The sequence below is a fragment of the Rhodnius prolixus genome, unplaced genomic scaffold (assembly GCF_049639745.1).
Source record: "Rhodnius prolixus isolate KJV_2025 unplaced genomic scaffold, Rpr scaffold_2, whole genome shotgun sequence".
In the NCBI taxonomy this organism is placed as follows: Eukaryota; Metazoa; Arthropoda; class Insecta; order Hemiptera; family Reduviidae; genus Rhodnius; species Rhodnius prolixus.
The window spans coordinates 55,808,519-55,826,595 of record NW_027411592.1 but is presented as its reverse complement, the minus strand read 5'-3'; the positions used below and the strand labels follow the sequence as shown (position 1 = coordinate 55,826,595).

Here is an 18,077-nt window from a genome sequence, read left to right as displayed (position 1 = left end):
TATACTTCACTATTTATTTTATGTATATATTTGTAGAAATAAATATTTATTCATTCATTGAATACAGTTGGAAAATAAATAAGAAAATTACCCAACTTTTAATTAAAACAATTTTTTCAGGAAAATACTTCTTTAAAGCAGTTTTGGTGGAGTGGGGGGTTAAGTTTTCTTTAAAAGTGAGCGGCTTTACTAGCTGTGTGCTTAATATACTTGATTAAGTAGGAATTAAGCATGCCAGTTTGTATATTAGATATATACGAGGGTCGTTTGAAAAGTCCGTGCAAAAATAAAAACTACTTAATTTTTTGGGGTAAACCTTTTTTATTTTTCAACATAGTCTCCTTTTAGGCTTATACACTTCGTCCAACGCTGCTCTAGTTTGTTGATCCCTTCCGAATAATAGGATTTGTCCAAGTCTGAAAAATAGCCATTCGTTTCTGCAATCACCTCCTCGTTTGAATAAAATCTTTTTCCCGCCAGCCATTTCTTCTTATTGGGGAACAAATAGTAGTTCGAGGGAGCCAAGTCTGGAGAATAGGGGGGATGTGAAACGAGTTGGAACCCTATTTCCATTAATTTTGCGACCACAACTGCTGAGGTGTGAGCTGGTGCGTTGTCGTGATGGAAAAGGACTTTTTTTGTGGGCCAATCGTGGGCGTTTTTCTTGCAGCTCGGATTTCAAACGGTTCAATAACGATGAATAATATGCACCTGTAATAGTTTGACCCTTTTCCAGATAGTCGATGAGGATTATTCCTTGCGAATCCCAAAAGACAGTCGCCATAATCTTTCCGACCGAAGGAACGGTCTTCGCCTTTTTTTGGCGCAGATTCCCCCCTGGTAACCCATTGTTTAGATTGTTCTTTGGTCTCAGGAGTGTAGTGATGTATCCATGTTTCATCCACAGTGACGAAACGACGCTTAAAGTCCTGCGGATTCTTCTGGAACAGCTGCAAACCGTCGTCCTTGCAACACTTCACACGATTTCGTTTTTGGTCAAGCGTGAGCAATCGTGGCACCCATCTTGCGGATAGCTTTGTCATGTCCAAATGTTGATGCAAAATATTATGTACCCGTTCATTAGAGATGCCCACAGCACTAGCAATCTCACGCACCTTCACTCTTCTGTCATCCATCACCATATCATGGATTTTATCAATGATTTCTGGAGTAGTAACCTCAACAGGGCGTCCAGAACGTTCAGCGTCACTTGTGCCCATATGGCCACTCCGAAAATTTTGAAACCACTTATAAACTGTTCTAATCGAAGGTGCAGAGTCACCATAATGTTTATCAATCTTCTCTTTAGTCTCCTGAGGCGTTTTGCCTTTCATAAAGTAGTGTTTAATCAACACACGAAATTCTTTTTCGTCCATTTATTTGAAAATCACTCGACTTCCTCGATTCAAACGAATGCCAAACCCAAAGAAATAGACCGATCTGGCTGAAACTTGGTGTGTGTTCTTCCAAGAGATGCTACTAACTAAACATAACCTCGATACGCGCCAGTGGTGCTATCTCTCAGACTTTGCACGGACTTTTTAAACGACCCTCGTACAATCGGTTTACTGCGTGAATGTTGTGATAAAAAATTGTGCAATGAGGTCCCTCCATAGCGGGATAAAACTGATTATAAGTAATCTCTGACCGGTTTCTGATTTTTCCATCCAACATCAGGGTACAGTGACTCCGGTCAGCAAGTGTATTTTGAGAACGGGAAACATAAGTGAAATGGAATTCTCTGATTAATCCATGTCAGAACGAGTGATATTATGAATAAACCTACGGTGGAGCTATATAACGGTAAAAATCAGCTGATGTTGTGATTTTATTTGCAGCAAAAAGAAAAAAATCAAAACAAAAAATTACGTAAATTGGGGTAAAAGGAATTCGTATATTTGTTTGTTTGTTTTTTTTTTTTTTTAATAAAACTAACTGTCAGTATTTGAACAATGAACAAAGATGAGTTGGCACAACTGCGCAGACCAGTATAAACATGCAGATTTAACAAAAGAATAACGAAAAGAAGGGTGAGTTCGCTGTACCAAAAGCTGTCTGTGTTCATCCATACAAACCTCATCAGTCAAAACAAAAAACAACACCCAGTTTAGTTTTGGTAAAGCTTGGTTTGGATTCACAGTATGCATAATATAGGCGTTATACAACTGTAAAAGATTTGAAGTGGAGTGAATTGATGAGTTGCTGGATGTAAAACGTATACGATGAGTAAGGGGGTTTTCTAATATCGACTTCTGTATATGTATATACAATACAGCCATATTTATATAATGGTTATTGTTTGCGTAAAATCTATGTTATACGTTATACGTATAAACATTTTGGATCGTTCGTAGGCCTTCCTGAGGATGAGCTTTGTGAGTGGGCGTGAGAAAGGGTTATAGTGCGATTAAGTTCCGGTATGTATATTTAAACGGATGCAGAAATATCTCTGAACGTCCGACAAACTGGGGTGATGATGGTGGGTGGTGTTTCGTGGGTGAAAATTTGAGCCACAATGTGTGGGTGTGTGTGTGTGTGTGTGACAGAGAGAAAGAGAGAAAGAGAGAGAGGTGACTCCATCACTCCAGCATCTAAACCAGAGAAATCAACACCAAAAGTGAAGAGAAAATATCCACCAATAATTTTCCGGTTCCCACTTATGGATCAAGCGTAGAAACTAGCTTATACGAGTATATATAAAATACGTACACGCCCACCAAGCACGCTTGAGAAGAGCCTATATATATATATACATATATACGGAACACTGCAAATATCCACCAAAACTATACATGTGCAGCAGAGTAAAACAAACCCAAAACGGCCGTCCATTTGCCGCCCCCGCCCACACACTATTAGATATTTACGATCCTGTTGACGTCGTTGCTGCAGGCGGCTTAAAAACACAAGTTTGCCAGAGGAGTTTACCCCGTAGCTATTTGGATTCTGCAGGATATATATATATATATATATATATATACTCTGGGATATGGTTTTGTATGTATGTTCAGTGGGACTATAGTTTATTTCACTGTCGTTTTACCAGTCATTGTAGTATTTCTATGTGCACTTGATTTCAAGCTTTTTAGCCCCCTATCCTTTACGGCCGGAGAGGGAAGGGAAACCTGCTTTTAAATGCAGGGTACTTGTTTTCATTTATTTATATTCACTTTACTGGAAAACGGTGATAAATTATGAACAAAATGAGTAAAAACATCAAAACACTCATAGCCCCGTTGTAACGCCCCATTTTAATGATTGGTATTCCAACTGCTTATTTGGACTATGGCTAAAAATAGAAAATAAATTGCCTGCTTTAAATTGATTTATTTTGAAATTTAGTAGAAATTTATTTCAATCGCGGATTTTCAAGATCAATTTTGCCAACAACGCACTGCGCCAATTTGAGGCCTAATACATTTTTTGGGGTTTATTCTGCGACTAAGAGAGCTTTGTCCTAAGCAATAGCCTACTTAATAAATCCTAACCAGCTCTGTACTCTTTGTAATCTCCATGAAAATGAAGATTTATTTAATTTATTTATTACCAGTCCGATTTATAGAATATGTATGAGAATAAAATATATCTACCCCAATTATCTATTCCAATCTGTATTAGTAGAGAGGAACAACTATTTCATTTACTGTCATTTCAATCGAAATATGACTGTCTAAATATTTACAATTATACCATAAATGTAGTAATGTTGCGCTCATCCATGCTTAATGACTAATATAAGTTATAATGTAATGCTAAAATATTTAAGTTACAATTTAATTTAGAAGGTTAATTTTCATTTGTTACGATTATTATTACATTATATAATTTATTATTTTCTTTATTTAAGTTATGTTTAATTTTTATCTTATATTATTTGTTTATAAAAGGATTTGTGTACGCAACTCCTTCTGTACACCTTTTTGGTAAAGACAGAATAAAAAAGAGTCTTTGTCCTCTCTTTGCAAATGCGACTTGAATGGCTCCACAGCATGTCCTAGTCCCAGCTTTCGTAGTACATCTTAAAAGCCAACATTCCACAATTATCTTCGATTTTTATCCGACGGAGCACGCATGTTTATTGTTACTTTGACCGGTTCCGGAGTTTCGTGTTCTAACCAAACTGAGTAATCTACCTCAGTACGAAAGCAGTCAGAGGATGCTGCGACGGTATAAAATCAAAGACACTTTCAGTTATTCTTAGATACACTTAGTTCTTCTTTTCAAACACTTCATGCAAATATAATTTGTAATAAAAATCTAATTTTTTTATGGGTAGAATCTGACACCATTGTGAATTGAATCCACAGCTTCCAATATTTTTAAATCGACCTATTTTATGATGATTTAATAAACATCGATTAAATTTGTGCGAATATTAGTTACCATTTTTAGGTATATTTGCTGAAAACCAGCAAATCAGACCTTGACTCGATACGAGTATTTTTTTGGCATAATAGAAATATTCATAATTTTCAAAATAAATAACCTGAGTAGGTGGATGCTGAGTTCTAGGGTTAGCGAATACTGAATTCCAATGCGGAGATCATGGGTTCGAATCCCAGCTGCTGGCCTCTTAGATTTTTCTCCTCACCAAGTAGCTTCTTACAACTCATTGTCCGGTGATAAAAACAGTGTTGTCTGTTACGAAAGAACATTGTCTGGAGACCGGTGACAGCTCAGGACGCCGATGACTTCAGTTGGTGACCTGAAATTAAAAAAAAAAAAAAAATCAAATAACTGAGTAAAATAAATGTTCTGAACGAGGTAATTTAGTTTAATTGAAGTGCTTAGGCCAACTGTAAGCGGAACTGACTGCCATAGGAACTCGTTATATCCGTTTCGGAATCGTATTTCCTTTCATCTACATTGTTAGAGGATCAGCTCTTATTGAAAAGCATCTTGCTGATTTTAAAAAGGGTTTTAAAGGAGTTTAATATTTTGTCCGTTTTTTGCAACATTAATGAGCACATCATTAAGAGATAGTGAAGTTCACTTTTTCAGGCGGGCTACTACCAAATTAGCTGTCGTGGACGGAGGCGAACTAGCAAACACACTTTACTATAAATTCCTCATATTAACAATTAAATAAAATCCAAGGCCTAGACACAGAGAATCGAATCCACTAAATCAACAATACATCTTAGCTTTGCGGATCTAGTCTCTTAACCGCTCAGCTACTGTGGTGCTTTTACTAAGAGATAGCGGTGACCAATTTATAGAGTTAGTCTAAGATGTTTTCTATGTAAGTTTAAACAGATTTGGAGGCCTCTAGACGATGCTTTGAATTCTGACCCGATGTTCGTTCGGTGAGGTAACTTCCACCTATAGTCCTGAGACGGTCGAAGACCATGTATTTTATCTTTATATTATTCATATGTTCTCAGCAATTATCTCCGCAGTTTCCGCACTGTCGGTGGGCATCAAATGTGATATCTCAGTGGTGCCCGGTTTTTTTTTTTTTTTTTTTCAGTGCACAGCCAGCCTCCGGACAGTGTTCTCTCGATAGAGCAAGCTGTCAATCACCGGAGAGTGAGCTGTAATAAGATTTTTATCTAAAGAAAATCTAAGGGCCGAGGTAGCAGGATTCGAATACAGAATCACTGCGAGGGAATCCAAGTATGCCAGCACAGTGGGATCATTGTTATTATTATCTTTTATTCAACCTTCCGATTTTGTGAAGGAGAGCTTTTCTAACAGATTCCCGCAGGAATTCTTGCAGGATTCCTTGCTAGGAGTCGAGCTTTTTGACTGCGAGGAGCATTATTCCCCCCCATATCACAATCTAATCTCGAGAATTTGCGAGAGTCATTTTTTGACTTCTGATTTACATATTCTACTTATCACTTATTTAAAAAGCTTTTCATGTCTAATTCAAAGGGATTTATGTCAAAATATATATTTTTCCCTCTCGAATTTAGGCTTCTTCTGCTAATTTATCAATTACTTTGTTATTTCTTATTCCGAAGAAATTTACGTTATGTCAGTGGCAGTGTCTTTAGGAAAGCAACAAGGAAATTGCCTATTTCATCAAAGCACGTTTTCTATCGCTCAATAAATTTCTAAATGAAACCTTTTCCCATTTTCCCAATATAGAAAAATCATGCTATTAGCAATAGTGATATTCTAACAACTTCATTTTTATTACTGGAAAACCTTGATAATACGAACGACCCCCTCTCCTGTTCTTGTAAGGCTTCAAATACCTTAATATGATTTTGTTCTTCCCTTTCCTCTACAATATAAAGGGGACTTTTTACTTTATGTGCAGCCATTACCTAGTTACAAATCGAAGGTAATTTTTTACCCTACCGCCCAGCCCTTTAGTACTAAAAGTCCCTAACTTGCTCAGCACGGTAGGGTGCTGTAGGGGAGGTTGTTCTTGGCTTCCTACTGGGGGCCCACATTCTTACATAAATCAAATTTCTAATCTTACCACTGTGGGCCGGTTGTTGTTTATGTGTAACACCTTTTTGGTTATTTCCTTTTTTTTTCGGGGCCGGCCGGGGCTTGCTGAGTTTAAGGGGGGGGGGGGAAGGCCATCCCTTTGAGAGGAAGGTTTTAGCTCCTGAAAGGAGTCTGCGCGCAGCACCCCAGGGATTCCACAGGGATGTGGCTGGGATATAAACGAAGGGAACTAATACGCCTCACCTATTTATATTCGACCAGAACTAGATATACATATATATATATATATCTCCAGGACCCAGTATCCGTATCCGCGCGCGCGTGTGTGCATTCTTATCACATCTTCTACCCTAGAGTTTTCTAACCCCCAAAACTGGGAAAAGAAGTAAAGAAGTACCAGGAGGGGGGACCTTTACAATTTGGGCCAACTGCCAAACTGGACCTAGGCCAAATGTTTTGGAGGGAATAGCTTGTTGAGATGCTTTGGGGGGCAACCTGTGTGAACTCCTGTGCCTCTATCTGCTGAGTCTCCCCACCCTCCGCTCCTCACTTGTTTCTATCTACACCTAAACTGCCTTCCAGGCTGTGTTTCCTTCCTTCTTCTGTTCGCTGTTTTTACCATTTTTGGATGCTGTGTTTTCTAACCTTCTTTATAAACTTTTTTTCTTTTGGTTTTTCTTTTCTTTGTTTTCTGTCTACAATCTTCTCTCTTTTTAGCTGAATTTCTTCTTTGTCTACTAATTATTTATTATAATTGTTTATAAATCACTCGCCAAAATGGACAAATTTTTCATCACATTGAATTCTTAATTAATTTTATTTTAATATGAGGAGGAATTCTTTTATTGATTTTTTTTTTCTTAATCTTTTATTGTAACTTACCGCTGCAACAGTTGTTGCAACAAGCTAATATAGTAAAAGAAAAAAGAAATAAAAGAAAATCATGAGTGGAGAAGGCACCCAGTGGTGTCACTCCAGTAACGTGCTTTGCTCTCACGATAAGAGAAGCTTCTCTTCAATCTCCTTAGAGGATTACCTGGTAATGTGGAGGGAAGATAGGTGTTCTATGAGAGAGGGTTAGGATGAGCTGCTGTAGAGGAATGAAATTTGAAGAAACGAGTGTTAGCAAGATCCTGTAATGAAAGGGATTTAAATTTAGCCAAAATTTCCACTAATTAGTAGTTGTCAGCATTTTGTTACGACTTAGAAGATTGTTTTTCCTTCTTGTGGTAAAGTCTAGCGTCAGGATGATAATTCCAAAATAAGATATCTTCCTTTCGTTAACTAAAAAGTAAAGTAATCGCCTATTTTTTCAGGCAGGGCTTAACGTCCAACTAACTACCAATTAGGTGTCGTGGACGGAGGCGGAAGCTCACACTTTACTGAATATAATTTTTTTATATACAGCTGTCCTTCATAAAGGGGGGAAGGAACACAGGCAATCCAAAATGCCCATAGTTCCCCGCCCACTATTAACCTCTATAAGAGGCACCGGGGTTTCAAAACCAACAAATCCGGCTAAAGATTGCCGGATAGCAGTACAATAAACTAAATAAAGTAGCAACAGGACTCTATAGAAAGCATGGCGACTCAAATCGCCTCAGTGCACCGGAATAAACCTAGAAATTTCTTCCCTTCTGTTCTGCAGGGACTCCCAAATTTTCGCGAGAGAACAAACTCTTCCTGTACAACAAAGGTAGTGGGTTAGGCCCATGTTACTTTATGCTTATTCCTCTTGGAGTTTTGACATGTCGATCCAATATCGCCTCGCTGCAGATCATCCAAAATAAATTCCTCAGACTTGTGACAACTTCCCCCCCCCCGCTATACCCGTATTACAGACCTACACTCTAACACCAACATGGACCAAGTAGAACACTACATCAAGTACCTCGCTGCTGGTTTCTTCAGTACGTGTGAATCAAGTCACAACCACCTATGCAGAATAATAGGGGACTAAAGCATGGACACGGTGCACAGGCACAGGAGAGTTAAGGACTCCCTGAGGTAGAACTTTTCTGTAGGCTGAGGTTTTTTTCATGAGTTTTTTTGCCTCATTACCCAATTTTATATTTTATATTTTGTACAATTTTTGTAATTATTATGCTGGAGATTATAGTATTCGTACTGGCACTCCAATGTACGTATGTATTTATTTTCATCTAATAAATAAAAATCTATTTATCTAATCTAATCTAGAAAGTTCTGGTAAAGATTACCAGATGCCACAATCTCCGTTAGGGAAACATTTAACCTCCCCGAAGACCAAGGAATCTAGTTTTAGAATAAACGGGACGTGCACAGTCTCATTGGACTCTCCACACCCTCAGTCGAACTGGCGACTGAGTAACGCCAAAAAAATAGTCATACGCGGGATTCGAACTGGGGGATCCTCCCACAAGCTCTTTAAGACCACTAGACCAACCAACACCCTCCCCTTCGTCAACTATTTCAATCCTACCAGATTTTTCCAGAAAGTTATGGCAAAACAAGGAACTCATTCAAGGGGAAATCAATCATCTATAGGAAACCACTCAATCTTTCCTCCGGGAAGCGGAGGAACAAAACAGAGTTACTAGAATTACGAGGGTCGTTTGAAAAGTCCGTGCAAAGTCTGAGAGATAGCACCACTGGCGCGTATCGAGGTTATGTTTAGTTAGTAGCATCTCTTGGAAGAACACACACCAACTTTCAGCCAGATCGGTCTATTTCTTTGTGTTTGGCATTCGTTTGAATCGAGGAAGTCGAGTGATTTTCAAAAAATGGACGAAAAAGAATTTCGTGTGTTGATTAAACACTACTTTATGAAAGGCAAAACGCCTCAAGGAGACTAAAGAGAAGCTTGATAAACATTATGGTGACTCTGCACCTTCGATTAGAACAGTTTATAAGTGGTTTCAAAATTTTCTGAGTGGCCATATGGGCACAAATGACGCTGAACGTTCTGGACGCCCTGTTGAGGTTACTACTCCAGAAATCATTGATAAAATCCATGATATGGTGATGGATGACAGAAGAGTGAAGGTGCGTGAGATTGCTAGTGCTGTCGGCATCTCGAATGAACGGGTACATAATATTTTGCATCAACATTTGGACATGACAAAGCTATCCGCAAGATGGGTGCCGCGATTGCTCACGCTTGACCAAAAACGAAATCGTGTGAAGTGTTGCAAGGACGGTTTGCAGTTGTTCCAGAAGAATCCGCAGGACTTTAAGCGTCGTTTCGTCACTGTGGATGAAACATGGATACATCACTACACTCCTGAGACCAAAGAACAATCTAAACAATGGGTTACCAAGGGGGAATCTGCGCCAAAAAAGGCGAAGACCGTTCCTTCAGCCGGAAAGATTATGGCGACTGTCTTTTGGGATTCGCAAGGAATAATCCTCATCGATTATCTGGAAAAGGGTAAAACTATTAATGGAAATAGGGTTCCAACTCGTTTCACATCCCCCCTATTCTCTAGACTTGGCTCCCTCGGACTACTATTTGTTCCCCAATATGAAGAAATGGCTGGCGGGAAAAAGATTTTATTCAAACGAGGATGTGATTGCAGAAACGAATGACTATTTTTCAGACTTGGACGAAGTGTATAAGCCTAAAAGGAGACTATGTTGAAAAATACAAAAGGTTTACCCCAAAAAATTAAGTAGTTTTTATTTTTGCACGGACTTTTCAAACGACCCTCGTAGAAGAACTAAGACTTCCTACGTTTTCAATCCAAACAGGATGAATTTTTTTTTTTTTTTGTTTACGATGAAATTAGGATTCTTTAGGTTGAAACTTGGGATAACAGACAGGTTATTCTTTGTGCAGAATCAAAGAAATGTAATATCCGAGATGAAAACCCGCCTCTCTCAATCATTTCTGTCACATTCCTTTTCGTTACGATGCAAAACTTAGTTTGGAGTCCATTACGATCACTGACCAACCTACATCACCGATATTCAACTAAAACGATCTATAGACTATCAGGTAAATAGTAAAATAATAATTAAGCTGGAAGAAGTCGCCAGACAAAGTTCAAATGACAGGTAATAAATATCACCTATTTTATACCCTGTTAGGATGTATGTGTACCGAACTGTGCGAGACAACCAGGAATTCGAATCATGCTGCCAATTTCTCCAATCTAAAATCCTAAGAGTCCCTGCACTTTTCCAGGTTCCCAGTTGCCATGCACCCAACGATTGTTGAAATTCCTTTTGTCTCTAACATAGACAAGTTCTTGTTAACTAAAATTCCAATCCCAACTCTACACCATCCAATCAAATCACTTAATCCATAACCTTTTAACAGCCACACACTCTCTCTCTCTCAACCAATCCACGCTGACAACTGTCTCTTTGTTATGCTGACCAATAATGTGGGTGCATTCTAACCTTCAGCTAACCTGCATACTCCCTCCCTTAAAGTTAAGAATGAATTTTGGTTGGTTTATATAGATTGTGCAATTATTCTAAAACTCTAAACAATTTTTATTTATTAATTTGTTTTTTAAAAATTTTATTTAGCTTGCCGTGAGCTTTTTTCAGTGCACTGCTAGCCTCTGGACAGTGTTCTCTCGTTACAGACAACACTGTCCATCACACTCTAAGAAACTCCTAGGAAGAGAAACATCTAAGGTCCAGTACATCCGGTATCTCCACGTGGGAATCCAGAATACGCTAACCTCTATTCCAATCTCTCTCTTACAATTTTTAGTAATACATTTCTATATCTCTAAAATCTAACCCAGCTAAGTATATTATTTTTCTAAGCCTTTGACACCGTTTGGAATACTGGATTCGTCTTCCGCCTAATCGAATACCACTTTCCTGTATTACCTCATTAAACTCCTTCACTCTTACCTCTCCAACAGAAAGTCGGTCATCCACCTAAACTCTGCCTCCTCATACCCCTATCCAATCGCAGCAGGCGTTCCCCAAGGTTCCATCCTAGGCCCTAGTCCTGTTTATCACCTACATAAATCCTCCTACCCAAACCTCTTCATGTCAACCTTGCCTTCTACGCAGATGACGTGGCCTTTTACATGGTCTTCTTGGAAAATGGACACCATCACCAACAGACTTACTCTTGCAATAGATAGACTAACTAAATACTGCACTAGGTGGAGAATTAAAATAAACCACGATAAGACTAACGCTATTCGAGCGTACTCGTACTCTTCCCCCAAAAGCAGACTCTCTTTTAATCGACAAAGTAGACTCAATGATCATCTGATCCCGTGATCTACTCACGTCAAGTACTTAGGGCTAACTTTGGACAACAAACTGACTTTCACTAAGCACGTACAGGACAAAGTAAACGCAGGCAAACTGGACTATAAGACTATTATTTCCTTTTCTCTCACGTGACTCCAAAATGACTGTGACTAACAAACTACTCCTCTACAAAGTAGTCATTAGGCCGATGTTGCTCTACGCCTGCACCGCTTGGAGCCCCTGACTTGTAGTAAAGAAACTTCAGATAACGAAAAACAAATTTCTGGAGACTCGCAACAGACTCTCCACGACGTCCTAGAATTGACTTACTCCACAGAGACTGCGCCCATTATCCCCCCGTACATTCCTATATCCAAAATCGTCTGCTCAAAACTCCTTTCCATCCTAGACTGCCATCCCAATCCATTATACCGCGACATAGCCACCTACAGATCCTTCTATCTACAGACACAGAAGACTAAAACATATCCTACTCTAACTCTTTACCCTAGCTGCAGGTTTTCCTGTCCTTTTTCCCTGCATTCCAATCCTCCTCACCTAACTTTTCTCTTACTTCACTTAGCTAAGGTTGAAATGTTTTATATATTTATACTTCTATATTTATTATAATAAATACTTTATTCTATTCTATTAAAGTATATTATTTTTATGTATTTTGCAAAATAAAAAGTTCGTTTTCAGAAATAAGAAAAAAATATGTTCAATAATTAAGATTAATGACCATAAATAATACATTAAATTGCTCTAATTGATAACATATTGGGAAAAGAATTTCCATCAGCAGAAGATTTTGTCTCTTTCCATACATTAATGAGTGGAAGGAAATGCGGTAATCTTGTTGGGGAGAGAGGGAAGTAAGTAATTAACCAAGCAGTGAAGGAGGGAGAGGTTCGGTTGGTTGTTGACGCGTTCCTTAAATTAAATCGTTAACAAGAGCCATTTACTACAGCGAAATTGTTTAGGTCCGTCTGTTATTACTTCCACCCCTTTTTCGGGTAGAAAACCAGAGTTGCATGCCATAAAGTTTTGTTGATGTACCATAACTATGGTATGTACACGGTAACCCTAAAGTAACCCCATGTTTAGTAAAAGGCTCGCATATATATATATAATATACATTTTATGTTGCTTTTATTAATACTAATTATTAAAGTTAAAGTTATTTGATAATTGAAATTAATTTATTAGCAAAGATGAGCTATTTTGATGTAACAATAACTTATGTCTCTGTATGAGGGGTTGGTTGCGTATTACGTACAAAAGATAAATCTAGAAAGCATGAAAATGACAAGAGTTTCGGCAGCATGGTTGGCATAACTGCTGTTTTGGTATGTTACTGAAATGTCATACAGCATTTGAACATCTGAGTAGGGTGAACTTCCTCTGGTTGGTTTTTTTTTTTTTTTTTTTTTGTCTGTCATCTGTGTCTGTCTGTTGACAAAATGTCTGTTCAATTTACAATTCAAGAGTTTTAGCGAGCAAGGTTTAGACGTTTTGGTTTTAATTCGTTTTTTCTATCTTTTATTTTTAATTTTACAGGAGATTACGATCATATCAAATTGAGTTCCCACCAACCAGTAACTTTAAGCCCTCAATAATTACTGAAACTAGAAAGGCGGTAACCATTCAGGTGAAAAATGTCATCTTAATTTACACTGCGGGACATTACTATCTATCCTCAAGCTTTAACCACAATCTAAAGCCGATGACTGCAATTTTTATTTTCCCATCCTAAGTCTCTGAGATTGACCAAACAAGGATAACTTTGAGCTCATAGAAGTTCGGGTATCAAAACATGGTGAATTGATCACAACGGTGTTAAATGAGCACAAGTAACTTACGATTCTTTTTTTGAAAAAATGCCTGCCAACCTCAAAAGACAATAACCTGAAATATGCAACTGGGAACTCTAGCGTAATACTTAACAGAAAAGAACTAAACTGACATTAATAGTATCAATATCTCGGTTTCTACGGTTAAGAAATCTAAGAAATTTCACACAATTACAGGGAACATTAGTCTTTACAATTGTATGAAATATTATCGTTTTGGGTGTTATAGAAGAGAAGATATAGCGTCTTGAAATTTAGAGGTTTTGCAAGACGCCCAAACTTTAGATATCAATATCTCGTATTCTGTTCATCAGAAATCTACGGAATTTCATACAATAATAGGGAACATTACTTTATATTTTATTTTATTTTATATGTTACATTTATGAACCTTACGATATCATATTTGCTTGTTGCGTTTTGTATTACGCAGTTGTGAATTTAAGAATAAAGGAATAAAAAAAAAAAATATATATTATTATTTACAAGGTGTCCTGTATAAACAGGCCAATTATGAAGGAAGATTTCCAGAAATGGAGTAAACTGGAATATTGTTATAATGATGTTTTTCCTGATTTTCAAATTTTTCTAAATTTCATCAGAATTTGAACTCTCTTATTTATTAGAAATTAGAAAAAAATAAAAACGATGTATAGTGGTACTGAATTCGATGCCCTGTCTCTAGGCCTTGAAGAATTTACAGTAAAGTACGAGTATGTTTGCTAGTCGCCTCCGTCCATGACACCTAATTGGTAGTTGGATGTAAAGCCAGCCTGAAAAAGTGGGTACTACTTTATAATATTGAACCAGGCGCCATGATAGTCGAGCGGTTAAGAGGCTAGACCCGCAATGCTAAGATGTATTGTTGGTTTAGTGGGTTCGATTCCCGGTGTCTAGGCCTTGGATTTTATTTAATGGTTAATATGAGAAATTTAGCAGTAAAGTATGTTTGCTAGTCGCCTCCGTCCCACGACACCTAATTTGTGGTAGTTTGATGTAAAAGCCCACCTGTACAAAAATTAGCAAATACTGTTTACAGTCATCATTTTCTCTATGCGTATGCTAATCTCCCTAGGTATAAACCTATAAATAATTTTATTCTAGGCCAGGAATTTCGAACCAAATGTTGTTAAAGAATCCCTTTCTACAGTTAACCACAACTTTGGTATTACTCTTATAAAGGTAACTTTTGCATGTATTAACATGCAAACCACGGCCTACTAAAAAAAAAAAAAGTTTTCTACTAAGAAGCACACCAACTTTCTTTGATGGGATTGACGCACTTGTTCAAAGAGGTTTGGTGGTGGAGGGGGGCCGAAGAGCAGTTGGATAAAGAGATCTTTTGAGAGAGTTTTGTGAAATAGAGTGCGTTAGCGTTGTGAGCAATAAGGGAATGAGTAATAACAATATTCTCTTTCTCTCTGAAATTCTAATTCTCTTCTCTTTTTTTAGTTTTATCCTTATGGCAAAACGAAGGAGTACAAAGAGAGGATCGGATGAGAATGTAGGAGGAAAGAAATAAAAGGTAAGCGTCGGTTTTTCCACTACCAACAGCAGCAGGAGCAGTAGCTGCCAGCCCAGTTTGAGAGCCTCTACTAAACTGTCTGTAGAGGAGAGGATGGTGTGCTTGAAGAAGCGCGTAAAGAGAGGAGGAGGGGTGTTAATCCGAACGCTCGTTAAAGAAAAGTAGTTTGGGAAGATCGTTCTTGGGAAATGGTAGTTTTCTTCTTCCTTCAGCGCTGCTCTCTGCTGTTCCGTGCCCTCACTCCAACAGCCAGGTAAAGCAAAACTCGACTCTTCTACAGATTGCTGGCGGCCCACTTCCACCAAAGTTATAGTCGTTTATCCCAAGATCCAAAACCACTATTCTAGTCTGCTTTTACATGCAACCAATAATGTCTTTTCAAGTTTTGTTGTTTTTCCGCTCCTCGCCACCAACCATCACTCAACTGGCGTCCATCAAATCTTGACGTCAAACAACAAAATTTGAGGACATCGTAAAGATTAAAGTACCCTTGTAAAGTTTTACGCTTTATTTAACTCACTTTCTCTTATTTTTGGTTAATCTGATCATGTTAAATTTCACCGAAAATTGAGTTTCCAACAAGAATATATCAGAGATCTGAATACATTGAAAAATGTCTGCAAAATGGCAATAATTTAGGAGCTCTTCTCAGTTTTCTTTTGGCAGCCAGGACAGCTTGAATGTTGGATAGAACCCACTTTGTGCAAAATAGTTACTACCCGACAACAACTTGTTTAACTCCTCGTCATTCCTGTTAGCCAGTTGTAAAATGACGTGAGATGATTCTGGTCTTCTTGTTGTCCCTCGCAGCGTTTCCTGCCAACTACGTCACTTCTGCTGCCAAAATAGACTGGCGCTCCAACTCCGAACGCGGCTCTGCATAGGTTGCCTTTACGAAGAAGACGCGATGAATTCTTCCGACTGAGTTTTGACTGTTTTCTGACTTTTATAAGTAACTTATTCCTAGGTAAATCCTGTTTCAAGTTCTGAGGTGGATTTAAGCTTCTATCTGAAAGTGCAGTTTCATGAACTGCATCATGTTATTAAGAAATGATTATGGACGTAAAATTATAAATTTTAATGAAAATCATCAAATCGGCCCAGCATCGATTGGAATTTTGTAACCCTCCACACGCGAGGCCTAAATATTTTCCTGCACCAAAGGCCTAATTCTTTTCCCGTTACAAACATATCCATAAATCACTTTTATCCCTACCACACAAAACCCTCTTCTTATCGTGCAGCTAAACTTTCCCATACATCCTAGGGAATCCTAGCCAGTGAGAAAGAACACTCTCCAGAGGCGGGTAGTGTACTGAAGTAAGCTCCGGGGGCGAATAACCTCAGATGTTGACGCGCCTTAAATCATTAAAAATAAATAAAATAAAATAATAATAATAACTGTACAGAAACAAATAACCCAAATTTATAACTTCTCGATCAAGAAGGCTAGCGGCGAAAGTTAAGTCCTTGCATATCTAATTGTAACAATAAAGAAAAACCTATGGTTTCGAAAAGTTTATGATGCCTTGAAAGAAAGAGGTTAAGTACAATGAGTTGGCTGTTGTAATGCCTCCTGATCTGAGTAAACAGGACTAAACTCAAAACTGAGCTAAGGAACCACAGCTCTGATAACTCATCGAGTTTCGGGAGGCTGTATTTATTCTTAGCTCTTGGAAAAGATAGAGGTTTCTTTCAAATAATATAATTAGAAGCTAAAAGTAGCTGTGATTTCTAAGATATTTGTTTCGAAAATAACACATGGTTAAATGTTCTGTCTTGTAAAATAATGCAGTTAGTACTATTTTGCAAATAAAGAGGTATGTGAACAGAAAAAAACGGTCACGATTTGTTCAGGGTTTCATCACATAATTGGTTTAATTCTTTGAGAATAAAATATTCTAGATCCAAACTAGATAAGAAGATATGGTTTCATGTTCATTAATGGAGCCAGAATTAGCTGTTCAAGTTTTAGTGGATGAAAGAAAATTAGATCGGCTAGTTGGAAAATATTTAATTTTCTAATTCCAATTCTATAGCAAAAATATTGTAACGAAGTTGACCTGGGCGGAGAAGAAAGGCCTAGATTGTTCTAGAGGTTGAACGACCAAAGTCAGTAACAGGCCGCCACTGCATAAACAAAAGGGCGGTATCTACCTGTGGCAGAGAAGAAAGGCCTAGATTGTTCTAGGGGTTAAGCGACCAAAGTCGGTATCAGGCCACCACTGTGTAGACAAAGGGGCCGGTCTCTACTTGAACTAGAAAGGAAAGGGCTAGATTGTTCAAGGAGTTAGTGACCTGTGTAAAAGCCAGCTAAGAGAAAGGCCTCAGTTGGGTTGGTGGCATATGTGTTTTCCCAGCCAGTGATTGACAGGTAGGAGCGAAACAGAGAGTAGGAGGAGGGCGGCCCCAGCTGAGGTGGTGGCAGTATGTTTTCTCCAGCCAATGAACGTCAGGAGGGCGTGGAAACTTATGCTCAGAGAGTTGGAGGAGGGCAGTCCCAGTTGGAGGGGCACACGCAGTTAAAAGGAGTTCTTAACGAGTTGTTAATCAGTTTTTAATCGAGTTCTAAGAGTTTTACAGTCTTGCAGTTTCTAGTCAGTCAGTGAGTTTTGGAGTTTGTCTTAGAGAGTCAGTGTTGTGGAGTGCTTCAGTGGTAGCTAGTTGGGCAATTAGTCAGTTGATGAGTAGAGCTGTGTTAGTGTAGCTGAGACTAGTGCAATTCGGTGCAGTGCGGACCAGTGGTCAGTCGGGGAACAGTTTTGTGGCGTTACGAAGTGAGTAAGTAACAGTAAACTGTTGTGACTGTTGTAAATGGTGACTGTAATGAATAGCGTTAGTTGCTTGTAAATGTTAATGTGAGTAATGTTAATAAGTTAATAAATCAGGTTATTACTTACAACTTTAGCGAGTTTTATTAGTTAATCAAACCCACATATTTAATAACTAGTGGCAGGCATTAGTTGTGTAAGTAAAGTTATTTGGAAAAAAACTTTACAATATTGTCACTTCATTAAATAAGGAGAAGTTCGTACTTTGCTCGTTAAATAAGTTATTTCTGTGTCAATCAGGTTATTTTTTTCGCTTCT

At 38.1% G+C, this 18,077-nt stretch overlaps 1 protein-coding gene and 1 long non-coding RNA gene across 5 annotated transcripts in view; one reads left to right on the top strand and one right to left on the bottom strand.

Annotated features, from left to right (window-relative positions):
• Positions 1-18,077, bottom strand: part of LOC141450037 (uncharacterized) — a 300,684-nt gene that overhangs the window by 172,704 nt on the left and 109,903 nt on the right. For all 3 annotated transcript variants that reach the window (XR_012455901.1, XR_012455900.1, XR_012455899.1), the window contains exon 8: positions 4,487-4,705. This is a non-coding gene — a long non-coding RNA (uncharacterized lncRNA). The remainder of the gene's footprint in view (positions 1-4,486; positions 4,706-18,077) is intronic.
• LOC141450035 (uncharacterized) overlaps positions 1-18,077 on the top strand; it is a 233,999-nt gene that overhangs the window by 205,511 nt on the left and 10,411 nt on the right. The window lies entirely within an intron of this gene.